This window comes from Ambystoma mexicanum, chromosome 11, assembly GCF_040938575.1.
Source record: "Ambystoma mexicanum isolate Mex_15411 chromosome 11, UKY_AmexF1_1, whole genome shotgun sequence".
In the NCBI taxonomy this organism is placed as follows: domain Eukaryota; kingdom Metazoa; phylum Chordata; class Amphibia; order Caudata; family Ambystomatidae; genus Ambystoma; species Ambystoma mexicanum.
In genome coordinates, this window is record NC_090934.1 from 256,558,023 (window position 1) to 256,574,893 (window position 16,871).

Sequence of the window (16,871 nt, forward strand, 5' to 3'; positions counted from 1 at the left end):
GTGGGGCCGGGGCTGAGCAATGGTCCTGGGTGGGTGTCGCAGAAGAAGAGGCTGCTGCAGGGTTGGCCAGTTCCTAGCAGACTTTGAAAAGTTTGGCCGTGTTGTTTGAAGCCGCAGAGATGCAGGCTTGAATAAACACTTCTTGGAGCGGATGCAGAGTTGATATTGCCTTTTGAAGGAGACGCCAGTCCAGTTTGTCAGATGGATAGCCCAATGTGTTCGATTTCCGCTCAGCTGCCCTACACTTGCGTTTAAGCGCAGCCAGGTCGGAGTCGTACCAAGAGTTGCACTTTTTTGGAAGGCTTCAGTCGGACCCTCATGACGGGGGGGAAAGAGGGCTGTGTCGGGGTGGGAGTCAGCCGAAGTAATGGGTTGAGGAGAGTAGGTGGAGGCAAAGGCAGCCACAAGAGTGGTCCGTCCAAGAGAGGGATGTCCGAGATGAGAGCATCCAAGGTGGGGCCCGCAATGTGTGTGTGGAGCAAGAGGCTAGGATAGAGAGGGAGAGAGTTGCAGAGGTTGCAGAAAGGACCGCAGGAGTCTAGAGAGTCCAGATGGATGTTCAGATCACCCATCAGGAGGAGTTGAGAGGAGAGTAGGGAGGAGGCCAGGTCAGCCCATTCCGAGAGGGAGAGTGGACTGACCTGGTGGCCGATAGAAGGTGGCAATAATGAGAGAGGATATGGGGGAGAGAGAGTCTGCAAACTATGCACTCAAAGGAGGAGTAGGCCTGAGTAGGGATGATGTGCACAGGGTATCCATTCTGGGAAGATGAGCGCCACTCCCCCACCTGTCGTCTTAGGCCTGAGTGCAGAGAGGATTTTGTAGACTTCAGGGAGGATTGTCAAAGCTCGTGACAGAGCTATCCTTGAACCATATCTCTGTGATGGTGAGCACATCAAGAGCCAGGAGTTCGAGGAGGTTGCAGATGTCAGACGAGTGTTTGACGGCAGAGCAAGTGTTGAAAGTGGCAATATGGAGCAGCTTGCCATCTATGAAGGTCTTCTTTGGGGGTGGGGGCACAGTGGACAGTGGTCCCTGACCCCTACCCACCTCACCATCCCCCCTTTCTCCCACCCCAAGGGTGGCAAGAGGGCCAGGGGGATAGCAGAGGATGGCGAAGGAGCCAAGGCAGACAAGGGAGCAGGGACAGTACAGTATGGCAAGGCAGGGGCGCTTGTGCATAGGGGGAGGAAGGCACAGAAGACAAAGGAGCCTGTGCATAGGAGGAGGGCGCAGAAGGCAAGGGAGCCTGGCCGGGGGAGAGGTGAGGTTAGAGAGGCGAGGGAGGAGCCTGTCGAAGAGAAGAAGGTTGGGTTGAGCACCCGGAACCATGATGATGGTTCCATTGAGGTAAACATTAATGATGACTCTGGAAATTGCGAAGAGGTCAAGGAGAACCTCCCAGCGAGTGTCACCATTAATGGGAGAAGAGGCGATAGGAGAGAAAGCCGACCATGTAGCGAGTCCATAGGTCAGGTGCGTGAACGAAGAAGAGGATGTCAGTGATAGTCTCTCTGGTGAAAGCCGTGACCTAGGTGTCTGCAATAGGAAGGCATGGTTTGGAGCCCAGTATGTCCTCCTTAAGTTTCTTTCAGCCAGATTTAGTGATGGAGCAGGATAGGTGATAGTAAAACAGTTGGAGAGGATAGGAGGGATAGAAAGCGACATGGTTGGCTGCAGTGGAGGGGGGGGACACTTAATAGTCTGATGCACTCGGAGGAAGGGGGTCTGGGGCGGTGGGGGGGGCACAAGGGAGGGGTGGAGATGGAGGGTAGCGCACCAGCTAGTGAAGACGCAAGCAGCCACTAGGCACAACTAAATTCGATTTTCAGCAGGACAAGGTGAAAACACATTCAGCAACTGGGCACAACTAAATTCGATTTTTAGCAGGACCAGGTGAAAACGCATTCAGTGGGTTGTGTTTGTGCCGGTAAAGGGACTCCCTGACCATCGGTTGCTCCCCTGGTAGAGCCCTGTCCTGTGGAAGATCTCCAGCAGTCCTGCGAAGGAGCTGCGACCCTTGGAGTGGAGGGAACGTCCATTCTCGATGTTGGCTCGGAGTCCTACCAAGAAGAGCCTTCGGAAGTGGCCCAGGACCGCCCTGTGGCTGACCCAGCTCTGAGTTTGGGCTACCGTGTTGCAGATGTCGCTGTTCCGAGTTGAGGCCTGGAACTTAGGGGGGTCCTCGGTGTGTGCAACAACACTTACCTCTGCAAAATCTTGTGGTCCTAGCATCAAGGGGACCCGAGATAGGAGGGAAAGTATGACTGTGGCAAGTGAAGCCCTTTGCGTCACCGTGCATTGGATGCCGGCATCTGAAATTGCTTGCCTGCATCCGTTCCTGTTCCGAGAGGGGCCCTGCTTCGAGTTTTGCTGCATTCTTCAACTGGTACACCTTGTACCAGCATTAGACACCGACCGGAGAGAGCAGCTTGAACCTGCAACCCCTGGGAATTGAGGGATGAGGCTGACGGCAGGAAAAGCAACCTTAGACCTTCTTTAACTGGCCTGCCAAGTCTCATGAAGAATATGAGTATGGGGGAGAGTTATAGCGATACTTACCTGCACTCCGAGAATTGAGAACAAGTTTGTTAGCTAGTTAACTCGTCCCTTAACACTTGGAACTGTTCACTGGACCCCAGAGACCCTTCTTTTCCAGTGCAGTGCAGGGGAGACGTGCCAGGGGAAGGGGAGGAGGAGCAAGTGCAGGACATGGGATCAAACATCCAAAACAAGAAGTGTGGCCAGCAAGTGGCAGTGCACGGGTAAAGTGCAGAAAAACAGGTGATAAGTGCAAGTATGGGGGGGGATTGTAGGGTTGCAGATACAGCCCCAAGGGCAGAGTTGCCAGGGGGCAGTGCAGGAGTGCAACTGGGAGGGCAGGAACCTGGGCCCATGGTTCAGAGGGTAGCCAGTGCAGTATAAGACTGGAGATCAGCAAGGTAGCAGAAGAAAGAAGGCAGCAGCAAAGAGGAAAGTCTTGAGCTGCTTCCGTAACCGGAGATGCTTCTGCTCAATTTTTAGAGAGGCTGTTCCAGAGGGAGGCACCAGCCGAAGAGTGAGATCTGCCCTCAACTCGTCGCTTGGTAAAGCGACTGACCCTCAAGGAGTTGGAGGAGCGAAGTGTTCGAGTAGGAAGATACTTCAGAAGAGAAAGCTGGAGATACTTTGGTCTCAGGCCCCAGTAGACCTTGTGGACAATGCAAAGGGTCTTGACCTTGATCCTTGCAGCCACTGGGAGCCAATGGAGAGATTTCAGTGCTGGAGGGATGCGATCCCTGGGCTTGAAGCCAAGGACAAGCCTTGCAGTCCTGTTCTGGATGAGTTGCAGAGGACGGAGTGTAGAGGCAGGCAGATTTAAAAGGAGGCTGTTAAGGTAGTCCAGCCTACAGAGAACCAGAGCTCTAGAGACGGTGAGCTTCTGTGGGAAGGAGAGGAAAGGAAGAATACCTCCTGAGGAGTAGCAGTTGGTAGTTCGACTTAGAGACGTCGGAAATATGAGGAGAGAAGGAGAGCGAGGAGTCAAAGATAACCCCGGGGTGCTTGGCCTCAAGAGATGGGAGCAGGAGGAGGGCAGAGGGTGGCAGGCCAGAGAGTGGCCGGAAAGAGGTCTGCGGGTGTGCCAATGAGGAGGATCTCCATCTTGCTTGCATTCAGGCAGAGATCATTGGCGGTGCACCACTCATTGGGAGCCTGAAGGCAAGCTTGGTGTCATCTGCAAAGCACTGGAAACTGGAGCAGAGAGCTGCAATGCAGCGGTGGGTGAGAGGTGCCAGGTGTTGGTTGAACAACCAGGAGAAAGGTTAACCACCTAGGGGGGAGGGGCGGAGAGGGACAGAGGGAGAGAACGAACACACGAAAGAGAGGGAGAGCAGAGGAAATAAGTCACAGGCCACAGCATGATCAGTGATACCCATGTTATCACGGAGCCAGTTGAGCAGGATGGCATGGTTGACCGTGTCAAAGGCAGAAGAGAGATCAAGTAGCAGAGATTAGAGAGCAGGTCTTCGCTGATGTTCAGGAGAGCACTTTCCGTGCTTCTGGCTGCTCTGAAGCAAGACTGATGGTCATGGAGACAACCAACAGATTCAGTGTGCAGATTAAGCAGGGAGATGGCCAGCTTTTCCAAGCGTTGGCCCACGAAAGGCGTGCTGGAGATCGGGCGATAGTTTGCCGGAAGTGAGGGGTCGACTGAGGGTTTCTTGAGAAGAGGGTGCACAAGAGAGTGCCTCAGGGGGAGAGGAAGGTCCTGGAGGCGAAAGAGTGGTTGCAGAAGTCAGCAAGGGCGGAGGGTGTCAATGTGGTCCTTGATTATTTTGGAAGAACAGGGAAGAACCTGTTTAGTAGAGGTTTGCATAGATCGGCCTTGTCTTGAAACCTCACCAGGGGAGAAGAGAAGAAAGGCAGAGACGGGAGGGAGGGGGGCCGGAGGATGAGTGGAGTGAGAGGGTGGACAGGATGTCCTGGGTTTTAGTGAGAAGCCTGGGAAGAACAGGAGAGGAAGAGACTGTGGCAGGATTGGCCAGCTCCTTGCAGATTTTAAAGAGTTTGGCTGAGTTTAGATGCTGCAGAAACGCAGGCTTTGATGCGAGTTCTCCTCTTCGTGAGGACAGAGTCGATATTGCCTTTTGGAGCAGGCGGCAGGTCAGTTTGTCAGGATGTACAAGATGCCAACCATTTCCTCTCAGCCCCACTACACTTGCGTTTAGGGGTGACGAGGTTTGAGTGGTACCAGCAGTTGAACTTGGTTTTAGGCGTCATGTGGATCCTCATGATGGGGGCAAGTACTTTGAGAGTATAAAAGATAACAGAGCGAAGCATGGAAAGGGCTGTGTCAGGGTGTGGGTCAGCCAGAGGTGCAGGAGGGGAGGCGAAGGCCTCCAACACATGCTTCATGGGTCGAATGACTGAGAAGGTGGTTGGCAGTGTGGGGGTAGGCTTGGACTGAGGGGAAGAGAGATGAGGAAAGGAGAAAGTTGTCACTCCAGGAGAGAGTGGTGAGAGGGTAAGAGGGGGGGAAGATCTGAGGAGATCAGAACATCAAAGGAATGCCCTGCAGATTGAGTCGGGAGGAGGAGAGGGAGGCACGATAAGGTCGCGGAAGCATCCAGGTGAATGTTGAAGTCTCCAAGGATGAGGATTCCGCCCACTCGGAGAGGAAGGAGATGATCCGACAAGGTGGCCGGTAGATGGTAGCCACTGTGAGAGAGTGGCTAGGAAGGGGGAGCCTACAGACCAGGCATTCAGAGGAGGAGTAGGCCTGCATAGGAATGATGGGGGCAGGAATCCACTCTGGGAAGATCAGGGCTACACCCACCCACTGGACCGGTTGGACCTGGGCGCAGAGAGGATCTTGCAGCCATCAGGAAGGTGAGTGTCAAAGCTTGTGACGGAGATGGCTGTGAACCATGTCTCGGTGAGACCAAGGACAGCATGGTTGTGTTCTTCCAGGAGACGGCAGATGTCAGGAGTGTTGACAGCTCAGAGTGGTGAGGTGAAGAAGGTTGTCATCCTTGACACTTCCAGGGAGGGGTACAAATCGGAGTTTCTTACTACAGAGGTGTAGAAGGAGCCTGAGGGAGTGCAGAGGAGGTAGGAGGAGAGAGCAAGGTAGCTGAGGAGGAAGAAGAGGGTCACAGAGAAGTGGTAAGGGGGGGGGCAAGGAAGCCGAAGAAGGGACGGCAGGGATAGGAAAGGAAATAGATAAGACGTGGGAAACATCTGTCAAAGAGGAGGTTGGCCTGAGGGCCTTGGACCAAGATGGTGCCATTGCGGTAAACATTAATGATGACCTTAGAGGAGTGGAAGGAAGCAAGTAGGGCCTCCCACTGGGTGCCACCATTGATGGGAGTGAGGAGAGAGCACAGAGACCATATGAAGAGTCCATTGGTCTGGCGAAGGAACGACAAAGAGGATGTCGGTGAAGGTGTGTCTGCAGGAAGCGCTGGTGTAGGTATCAGCGTTAAGGAGGCCTGGGTTGGAGACCAGGATATATTTTTTGAATTTCCTCCTACCAGACTTGGTGAGAAGGGAAGGGTAGTCGATAGATAAACAGTTCGAGAAGATAGGAGAAACAGGCTGCACAATGAGTGTAGTGGAGGGGGGAGGAAGAAGAGCAAAGGTGGAGGTTGGAGACACCGGGGGAGAACACAAGGGAGGGAGGGCTGCAAGCAGAAGAGATGGAACTTGACTGGAAAAAGCAGTGGCCAATGGGCACAGCTAAATTCAAAACTAAAGCAAGGCAGATGAAAACGCAGTGGACTTCTGAAGTTGGGATTGAATCTCTGTGGACTAGTAGTGCTAATACTAAAGTGTACCTTTCTACCTTTCTTTTCAGGAGAATAGATATAGATATATCCTTTTTCACTGTTATTTGGCCAGAAGTATTTGTATACCTGTTTGTCTAAGTGTGTTCCTTGACTATTTAACTGTGTGCTCATTGTGGACCCCTTACAAGCACACCACCTCCTAAGACTTGGCCTAGACCACTAGCCTTGCTACCTTGAACTGGTTTGGCTACAGCTCCCAGAGTTGTCCCTGTCGCAGTAATAGGTTGGCCTTCTATTCGTCTGTCCACCAGGCCAGAGTATAGAACATCAGTTCTAACAAATTGGTGTACAGCAGTGTGATGACCCTCTCCACTTAACATTTAGGTGTTTAGTGGGTGAGGATCAGGATTGGGTACCTCCAGTGTTGTACACTGGTGGAGTGTCTGGATAACCCCTACCTGGTAAACTGTGATATTTGTCTGCCTTGTAGTTAAGTCCCCTACTAGAGTTGATAATATGGAAACAATTACTTTCACTACTTAAGTTCTTCAAAAGTGGTTCACTTGAAAAAGTTGCTAAGTGACAGAGACCTGACAGTCTCTGGCACTAAAGCTGAACTAATTGTAAAAGAAATTATTTTGAGAAGAGTAAGAGTATACCTCCCCTAACTAATGGTGCTGATAGTGGAGCTGGGGCTGGACCCAACAACAGTAATGGAGTTGCAGCCACTGCAGCTACTGATGAGGATGAGGAGGAAGAAGGTGAATCCTCTGGACTATATTCTGTCACAACCTCCGAGGCTGACTCAAATTTTTGACTTAAAAAAGAAGCTCCGGCTCGAAGAGAGAGCACTTTTTACCTTTGCTAGGTTATACTTTGAAAGAAATTGAGAGGCAAACGGACAGAGATCACTAGATGGTGCTTGCCAAGGCTTCACAGGGGTCTTCCAGAGAGGCTGGAGATTTTTCTCAGTCCTTCACATCCAAGATTCCCAAAAGAACTGCTCAATTTGTATGCAGAGAAGAATGATTTGATTGGCTTGTAACGTTTGAGTATGCATGTGAAGTACAGGGAGTGAGTGATGCCGATAGGATTGCATGGTTGCTCAGTAGACTGCCACATTCTGGCTGTAGTGTCATTATTGAAATGTCAAAAGCTGAGAGGAGAGATTTTGCAGAACTTAAGCAAACTTTTATGTTAAAGTTTGGGAAGACTCCTGCCCAATACATGAGGAAATTTGAAAGTGCAAGAAAAAATAATGTGTGACTTATGTTACTTTTTGATACAGATTCTTTGAAAAACTTGTGTCGCTGGGTAAAGGGTTATCGGGTGTAACTGCCTTTTGAGGGCATGATTCTTTTGGTCATGCTTGAGCATATTTTGCCTCACCTCCCCCTCGACCCCCAGAGCTTAAGCAGCATTTGGCTGACTCTAAGGAGTTAAATCCTTGAGGTTAGCCATTGCTGCTGACTTAAGGCTTTCACATAAAGTGATCCATAAGGACAAGCCTGCTTCAGGTAAGCAGGAGGAGTGAAAGAAGCAGAAGCAGAAAGAGACAGGGGGTGTGGGTACTGATAAAACATTGTTCAAGAAGGCCCACAAAAAGTTTAATAAGGGGAAGTCACAAGAGTCCGGTCAGGGTAGTGGGACTAATCCTCACAAGCATGAGTGGTTTCTCTAAGCATCCCTATGTGTCGAGATCCAGTGGCACTTGTTACACTTGTGGAGCCAGTGATCACAAGAAGTGGGACCCCAGGTTTAAGGGTAAGACCTTGGGGGTCCACTCTGCAAGTCTGGCCTTCGCTTTGTATGAGGAAGAAGAGATTGCAGGGGTGACCTTCCTTTTAGATTCCTTCCCCACAGGTGAAGAGTCTGAAGTTAGTCTAGATTTCTTGGTAACTTGTAGCTTGTAGTGCTGGATCTTCTGCTCCCTTTCCAGTACTGTCCCTTAGTCCTAATTGTTCTGAGGGTAGTGTTCAGGTAGCAGGTGTAAGTGCCTCTACTGTTGGGAATACTGGGCCCAGTCCTACTGATGTATCTTCCTCCACGGTAAACCCACAGGTTCTTGCCAGAGATCCTGTGGAGGATACTCAGCTGGTAGGCCTCTCTCAAAGTTATATTAGCACCTGCCATTAGAGCTGTAAAAAGAGAAATGGTCGGGCATCTGTCAATGGTTCCTAGAAGAGTTCTGGGTCAGCTTAGTCTTTAAGACTTAGGTCCTCGCCAGACCCTTCGAGCACTTGGTCTCAGATTCAGGCTGCCTTAGCCAAGCCTATGGCAAAGCCTAGGCCTAAGGGGAAACCCATGGCCAGAGGAGACAGAAGGAAGGGGAATATTCTCCTGTCCTACCTACAATATCTGTTGAGGTAGTTGGTAGAGTCCCTATTCCAAGTTTGGAAGAAAGACCCCCAGTAAATCTGATATCCTATAGGACTCCTGAGCTACCTAACATGCTGGTAGAGGAGATCCCTAGGAGAGAGAGAAGTATGGGCCAGCAGAAAAGAAAACCATCATGGATAAGCCTATGGCGAAAGGACTGCTTCCAATACGAGGGTTGCCCTCCAGTGAAGCAAAGAATTCAACAGGGTGGGTTACTGGAAAGTAAGCCCACAGAGCCCACCAGAGAAAACCTTGAGAGGTTGGAGGATTCTCAGCATGTGAGGCCCTCCTCCTGCAGTTGGTGTGACATTCCCCTTGTGGATCTTCCTAGTGTCAGAATGCCACCATAGTGTCTTACACATTGTTTCTGGCCTATGATGGGGATCCCAGAAGAAAAGCAATGTAGGAGTCTCACTTTCTGTCACCAGGTTCACAGGTATGAGCGCGGAATTGCTATCCCCGAGTTCACTTTTAGGAACGGAGTCCTTTTTTACCAGAAGTAAGGCCTAATTTGATTAGCCCTTTGACCGTGGAGCCCTCAGGCAATACGTTACAATTGTTGATTGCTGATCACAGGTGGGGAAGATATGCTTTTCCATTAAATGGTGCCTTAGGAAGTTGAGGTCCTGTGAGACTCACTTCACAGTGATATGCTCACTGTAAGCCTTTCAAGTGGTTGGTGGATATTGAGGGAAGAGAATCCAAAGTGACTCGGGTGGTTCATAAGTCTACAGGCCTTGAACTTCACTTATTGGGCTTAGACCAGATCCCATATTTAGCAATGCTGATGGTCTGTCCAACTGGTATAACCGACTGGAACAGAGTACCCATCCAGGGGTGGATTAGTTCCCCCTGTCCCTAGTCTGGGAGGGGCGAGTGTTTGCAAAGATCCATCATTTTTTTTTTTTTTTTTAAAGAATTTTTTATTTTGAAAAATAAACAATACAAACCAAACTTGCAGCTTTATTTACAACTCGTGAATATCAATTAACACTCATTACTGCTCTCCAAATCCCCCCCCCCCCTCAAGAGCTTATTTGCATTTCTAGTTCTGTATCCGCTGCGTGTGGCTGGGTATCGCTTCCTTCCGAAGCTGCAGGATCCACTACTGTGCCAAACAGTCCTGTTATTAACATTCTCCAAGCCATCAGGTTACCTACATCTTCCTCCCCGCAATTGCTACATGCCTCCTGCCACACCACCGTTTCGGCCTCCGCCCATTTTTGCAAGTCCTGCCACCATACCTCTACCCGTGGCTTGTGGCATTGCTTCCAGCCCATGGCTATCCTTCTTTTAGCAAGCACATATGCCAGGTCCCTCAGTTTCCCAAGGTGTTTAGTGTTCCGTGGTCTGGGAAACCCTCCCAATAGGCAGGCCCAGGCCGTATCTATGTTGAGCGGGACCCCTTTATCCGCTAGTTTCCGTGCCACTTCCCCCCCCAAAAAGCTTCAATCACTGGGCAAGACCAGAACACGTGTGTCATATATCAGCGTCTTCCTCATCGCATTTTGGGCATGCTTGTCTTCCTGCGTTTGCAAACTTAGATATTCTCTTCGGGGTCATATAGGCTCTATGCGTTATGTATAACTGTATCTGCTGCAATCCAGCATTTCTTGACACTTTCTTGTGGTATCCTATGGCACGTTCCCACATTCCATCGGTCATCTGTGCCCCCACCTCCGCTTCCCAGTCCAGTCTCAGATCAGTCAAATCCTTCCCCACCCGGGTCATCACCATCTCATATAGTCTAGAGATCTCGTGCCCTCCCTACGATATGTCATATATTGTTCCCATTAGAACGTCTGGCTCTTCCGCCAGTACAGTCTCTGGCCAGGTTTTGCGAATAGTTTGCACTAGCCTAAGATACGTGACATATTGGCCTCCATGCAAGCCTATCTCTTCTCCCAGGTCTTCGAAATCTTTAATAGCCCCTTCTTGCCATATGTTTCCCAATGTGGCCAGCCCAACCGATTCCCAATAGGTCCTGATTATCATCCTGAGCTGGTTGTCTCCCCTAGCCAAGGCAACCAGTGGCACCTGTGGGGAACACGGGCACGGGTTCTCCATTAGTTGGCATACTCTGTGCCACATCTTCCACCCAAGCAACAGCATACCCGGGCGTTCTTTCATTTCAAGTCTAGGAACGCAGATAATCTCTTTTAGGTAAAACGGGGTGCAGTCCTCCCAAACAGCCTAGATTCAGGAGTTTCTTCATCAGAGAGCCATTTGGTTACATATTGCAACTGACTGGCTACATAATAGGCCTCAAAGTTCGGCAGCTTAATGCCCCCTCTATCATGGAAGTTCTATAGCTTCCATAGCGCCACTCTATTGTGAGTGCCGTGCCACAGGAAGTCCCTAAACATGCTGTTCAGTTTGACAAAAAACTTTTTGGGTATCGGGTATGGTATATTACTGAAGAAATGTAACAGCCTAGGCAGGACCACCATTTTGAGCATCGCCCCCTGTCCCATCATCGCCAGCGGCAGCTTCTCCCAAAACTTCATATTTGTGCGGATTTTTTTCACTGCCACCTCGGTGTTATGCAAGTCTTCCCCCTCCACAGTATGATGCACATCTATTCCGAGGTAGCGGAAGGAATCAGCCGCCCAAGGTACGGAAAACACTGGCAGCCGTTCCAGAGGGACTCCTATGTAGCTCCCCAATGGGAACATGCTCGATTTTTGGGGGTTCACCGCTATGCCGGACAGTTCTGCATACTTTTCCATGACCTCTAGAATATACTGAAGATTTTCTTCCGGATATTTCAAATACAGTAGCAAATCATCAGCATATAAGGATATTAGGTGTTTCTCTCCCCCTGCTTCAATACCGACCATGTCATTGTTGTCTGAGGTACAACCATTTGCAACCTCATAGTGAGACTTTCAGAACTTGTACCCAGTTTTGAAAAAGACCTCATAGAAGGCGAAACACGTGTCAACCCAAGGGGCACCCTTTAAAAATAAGAAATAAAGGCATTTTCCTTAAATCATACAACAAATACTGTTTTCTTCCAAGAAGAATTAAGTTGCTAAATACTGTCAATGGGACTAACGCCTTATCCAGGGTACCTTACTTAATTTTTGTAGTGTTACTGGTTTACTGATTGTGTACTATAGAGAACACTCAAATGAAGGATCATCTTTGCCAAGCATGTTCCTTATGCTATGGTATCCCATGATACCTTGGTCATCTCTGAAAAAATGTCTATTAACATTCTGACCAGGGCAATACGAAGTGAATCTTGGGAATTCATCATACGCCTACACCATAAATCGGGAGATGAAAATGTGGGACGTTGAATGGAGAAATCGCCCAAAGTGTCCGATTCTCAAGTCCAAGAAATGCAGGCAGCACATCACAAGGTGGCATAAAGTCTCGACAGAACCCATATTACACAATCTGCAAGTTTGCATTTCAATAGGGATGCCAAGCTTGGGCCAATGAACTCCAGTGGGGAGGCATTGAAGTCTGAACCTGAGATACCAGTGCCGAAATGTCAAAGATGGGGAAATTAGCTCGATATCTAGATAGACAGCTAGATATAATCTCAAAACCATTGGAGGTAGATAAAGAAACTCCTTTCCAGAGTAAAGTTTCAATCTACCCAGATCTTGCAGATCAGTTTCTCTGTCCATATTTTTGATTTTTTTTTTTCAGCACGCCCTCCGGCTCAAGAGTCTAGACCATTCAGACCCACCAACTCTTTCATCTTTTCACATCGCCTTTTACATTTTTTTAGACGGATTCTTTTGAGAGCAGTGCAATTAAATAAAACCCCAAAGACGATTTGCCTGCATACTCCAAATTGCCCAATAAAGAGAGGCTTATCCTGATGTACTGTGACCATCAGGAGGTCTGGCCCAGTTCCAATCTGATGACACTAATTGGAACTGAGAACAGTGTTTGACTCGAGGACATCAAGGCGTCCATCGCCAATATTTAACAATTGGCAGCCATACAAGATTGATGACACCGTAACTTTGTAGAACTCAATAAGTGGGATTAGTGAGTAGGCCCCCAATTTACTCATTATGGCTTTCTGGAGTGAGGTGCATGAGCAAATCTTTTCATCCATTCGTGATCTAATGTTTACCTGATGTGCTTTTTTTTTTTTTTTTTTTTTTTACAGAAATGATAAAGCCCAGATAGCAGATCGATTCCACTCTCTGGATTGAAGTATTGTTTAATTTCCATCTGAAATTACTGATTTTCCTTCGCTTTGTGCTAACCATTACAAAGATTTCCTGGAGTTAATCAGCAAGTGGTTAGCATTAAGATATTTCTCTACGCCTGCAAGCTGTCGCTGTAATCCTGCCAGTGTATAGTCCATTAATGTCAGATCATCAGCGTAGGCAATGCAACTCACTTTCAGACCTGGCCACATTGGAGCACACAACCCCACCCCCCCCATCCCCAGTCCCCACTTTAGCCAAGAGGTCAGCCAGATTTATAAGTTAAAAAAAAATGGAAGCTAACATGCACCCTTGGCGTATATCCCTGTTTAAATAGATGATTCTTGATCATTCAGCCAATGTATATACACCCCGGTTTATCCCCCAACTAGACGGCTTGAGCCATAATCTAGAGATATCCACATTGTCAAAGGCTGAGGATGGGTCTATTGTTGTAAAAAACAATCAGACAGGCAGCCAGTCGGGGCCAGCCCACTCACTACTCATCACTTCTTCTCCTAAGATCTGTTTGTAAGGGGCTCAGAGGTTTGGCCCCATCAGCCCACACCGTCAATTCTTTAAGCAATAATGTTGCAAAGGTTTTGGATGTTGTGTCGATCAATGAGATGTCGGTAACCGGAGGGATCTTCCCTGTTAAAGATTGTGACACGTTTCGGGGAGGTCCAAGAAGTCGGGCAGATGGAATCCTTAACGATGTGAGTGAACAAATAATAATGTGTCTGCCCAAAGTACAGGGTTGTTCTTAATGATACCGTTCGTCATCCCGTCCGGACCAGATGCTCGTGAATAATTTAGTTTAATAGTGAGCTCAGTGTCTAATCGGTCAAAGGAGGGGGACCAGGGTAACGAATGGGTATTAACCGTGCTCTACACCTTCTCTATGTTGCACTTAGCCTTGTATTTATCAGTAAGCAGTGACTTTTTACCATTGGTGTATTGTTTTTGCCTTACTGCGTTTGGCTACTTACTCTGACTAGTGGTCAAACATGGCCATGACACAAGGTTTTTTGCCTTTGCTTTTCCTTTGGCCATCTTGTCTTTTAGCCTTCTTCTTGCTCTGTGAGGTCAGGAAAATCCTTATATGCACTTCCAGTGCCCGCGAAAGCGTGCTTACCTGGCTTTTAGGATAAGACGAGGGCCCCTGCACCCACTCTGGAGAGATCCTGGAAGAAACTGAAGGAGCCAAGACTCCTGTCCAGCTACAAGACTTGTGAGGAGACGTGGACCCGTCGGAATGAGTCTTGGTGATCAACTTCTGCTGCTTCCCTGGAAGACCCATTTCCTGTGCAAGATCTGCAGCAGTCCTGCAAAGGAGGTGCGATCCTTGGAGTGCAGGAAACATCCATTCTCGACGTCAGATCAGAGTCCTAAGAAGAGGAGCCTTCGGATGTGCCCCAGGACTGCCCTGTGGCTGTCCAGCTCTGAGTTTGGGCTACTGTGCTCCAGACGTTGCCGTTCCGAGTTGAGGGCTGGAACTTGGGGGATCTTCACCTCGTGACTTACCTTTTGAGAAATGTCATGGTCCTAGTGTCAAGGAAACTCGAGATGGGATGAAAGTCTGACCGTGGCAAGTGAATCCCATTGGGTCGACGTGCATCGGTGGCCGTCATCCGAAATTGCTTGCCTGCATCCATTCCTGTCCTGAGAGGGCCCTGCATAGAGTTTTGCTGCATTCGTCAACTGGGAGAGCTTGCATATTATTAAGAATCGGAGTACGAAGCATGAGTTATAGCGCTACTTACCTGCACTCCTAAATCCCCTTTAAAAGTTTGATAACTTTAATAAACCTTTTCCAACACTTTGGCTTTGCCATTGCTTGTTCACACAAGCACTCAGAGTCGGGAACACGTTTGTTAGCTAGTTTAACTCGTCTGACACTTGCAACTGTTCACTGAACCCTAGAGACCCTACCTTCATTTTTTCCATCTTCACAAAACTGTATGGAACTTTTGGGCACAAAGCCCCATACATTTTAGGGATGGATTTCTGAAGTTAGGATTAATTCTCTGTGGACTAGTAGTGCCAATACTAATCTGTACCTTCCTTTTCAGGGGTTTGATATGTATTTTGCCCTACATCAGTGATTGTGTATATGTATCTAATTTTTAGTATTGAGTGATATTACCTTTTTGTAGTCATTTCTCATAGTGATATTTGGCCATAAATAACTGTATTTGTATGCATACTGTGTAGGTGTAATTGATTCCCATTGTGTGTACTCACTGTGTGGACCCTTTACAAGCTCACCACCTCTTGAGACTTGGCCTAGACCTCTTGTCACTGCTACCTTGAACTGATTTGGCTACAGCTCCCAGAGTTGTCCCGGTCACAATATAGGTTGGCCTTGTATACATCTGTCCACCAGACAAAAGTATAAAAAATCAGTCAGATCAACATGGTTGCCATCCTATACCAGCTTATGCAATAAAAACACAGGTGCCTACAATGTCCATTAAATGCCCAGATTCTTGCATCATTAGCCATATTCTTGCATCATTAGCCAGTTATTTTAAAGCTTTGGTGACAAATGAAACGAGCATTGGCAAAAACAACATATTTTACCTTTATTTAGGCATTGGGTAAACCCTTTTCACACATTGCAATAACGGTACTACCTAGCGATGCTATGGCAACATCCGGCAAATGGTGCTTGTACCTGAATGCCATTATGGCATTACCCAGAAAATTCCAGGCTAGTAGCTTTTAAATTGAATTTGTTGTAACCCCTGACCAATCTAATGCCTGTACAAAAGCCAGAACTGTTGACTTTGCCAGTGCTTCTTTTGAAAGGAATTCAGTTCAAGTATGGGCATATTTCTTAGAAATCGAATGGCTGAAGGCCACTTGGTTAAGCCATTTCTATTAAATCAGGAGGTGGTTTACAGTTGCAATTAAGCCATTACACTTCAGAAGACTACTTAGAAATAACATGTGCATCCCTCTAAAGGCACAAAGCTATCTCAGAGATCCTGCTATGGGTTGGTGCTTTTGGCAGGGAGGGGCAGGTAATAAGTGGAAGTTGCCTTAGGTGGTCAATAAGTGGGTACAAAAAATAACACCCACAGGTTGTGTCCATCCCCTCATCCCGTCGCTCTCGTGTCTTCAATTCCCATTCCAAGAATCTGCTCAAGGCACTACCTAATAGCCGAAACTTAAAATGCCTTTTGCAGCACACCGCTGACCTGTTATACTGTAAGGCCAGACCCTCCTGGCATCGGTGCATGCAGTCCACAGCATTCCATGCTGGGAGTATACGTTTGCAACATAATATTTTGCATGTGGACGCTCGTGCGCAGATTGTTTGGCATGTCGTAATAAGCCCATTTAAGCTCTCCACACTGAATACAGCAGTAATTGGTGGCTGGCCCACCAACTAAGTAGCCAAAACTAAAAAATTTTAAAAAAATACATTTCAATCAAAATGTTTGGTTATGGAGGGCTCCATGTGTTTTACTTTGCGTTTTTAAAATAAATAAGTTTGTTTTATTTTTGTGTAAATATGAAACTTTTTTTTTTTCCTTCATATATTTACCAATTTATTTTGACCACAAAATGCGGGGAGGAGACCCTCATCCCATATGGCCTAAACCATTGTGTGTCTTTTTTCTTCAAGTCTTCCTATAGGTGTGCGTTTTTTTTTTCCTGATTAAGAGAAATACAGCCAAATTGCAAATAACTTGGGTGAAAGAGTACATATCAAAACCCTTTCAAGCTTATTAATATGTAATTCTTCTGGATAGTATTGAGCTAATGATGATGTTGACAATATTACTGTGCTCACATTGGTATACTTTTAATTGTCGGAGTAACTGTACTGTCCCTCTTTAAATTGCGTTTAGTATATTAAGGATTCTTTTTTTCTTTAAATAATTGGAATGCCTTCTAACCATGAGAAATTGGACTACAAAGTATGCCTGCCCATGAATCTCCCTACTTGTTGCAGTGGCAGCATGTGATCAGTAATCCACTGTTTTGTTACTCTACTAAAATGCCCACTCGTTTTCCCTTCCGCAGCACACCATGA

At 47.7% G+C, this 16,871-nt stretch overlaps 1 protein-coding gene and 1 long non-coding RNA gene across 5 annotated transcripts in view; one reads left to right on the forward strand and one right to left on the reverse strand.

The window, feature by feature from the left end:
- Positions 1-16,871, reverse strand: part of LOC138503342 (uncharacterized) — a 249,913-nt gene that overhangs the window by 118,805 nt on the left and 114,237 nt on the right. The window lies entirely within an intron of this gene.
- Positions 1-16,871, forward strand: part of LOC138503341 (transcription initiation factor TFIID subunit 12-like) — a 413,461-nt gene that overhangs the window by 32,914 nt on the left and 363,676 nt on the right. The window lies entirely within an intron of this gene.